The 396-nt window shown below is 48.0% G+C and overlaps 1 protein-coding gene across 1 annotated transcript in view; it reads right to left on the reverse strand.

Annotated features, from left to right (window-relative positions):
* Positions 1-396, reverse strand: part of EMH_0047380 (uncharacterized protein) — a gene marked incomplete at both ends in the record, with an annotated part of 4591 nt that overhangs the window by 1904 nt on the left and 2291 nt on the right. The window lies entirely within an intron of this gene.

Consider the following 396-nt stretch of genomic DNA (forward strand, 5'->3'; position numbering starts at 1 on the left):
TTTTCTTTCTGCTGCTGGTTGCTGCATGAAGGGGGGGGCCCCCACCACCCCCCGGGGGGCCCCTCAGGTGCAGCTGGCTGCAGCAGCTGGCTGCTGCTGGCGCTTGTTTTTGGTTTGTTTTTTTTGTATTTTTTTTTGTCTCTTTTGTATTCTTCTTTTATATAGTCCTCGAGAAACACCACCTCATGAAACAAACACAAACACCAATCTAAACCCTAAACCCTAAACCCTAAACCCTAAACCCTAAACCCTAAATCATAAACCCTAATTGTTGCACCCCAAACCTCACCCCTTTTCCGCTACCCCTTAAACCCAAACCCGGAATATAAACCCTCCCCCCATATCCCCTAACCCCCAAACCCTAAACCCTAAACCCTAAACCCTAAACCCTAAACC

The sequence above is a fragment of the Eimeria mitis genome, genomic scaffold (genome assembly GCF_000499745.2).
Source record: "Eimeria mitis Houghton genomic scaffold, Emh_scaff2017, whole genome shotgun sequence".
In the NCBI taxonomy this organism is placed as follows: domain Eukaryota; phylum Apicomplexa; class Conoidasida; order Eucoccidiorida; family Eimeriidae; genus Eimeria; species Eimeria mitis.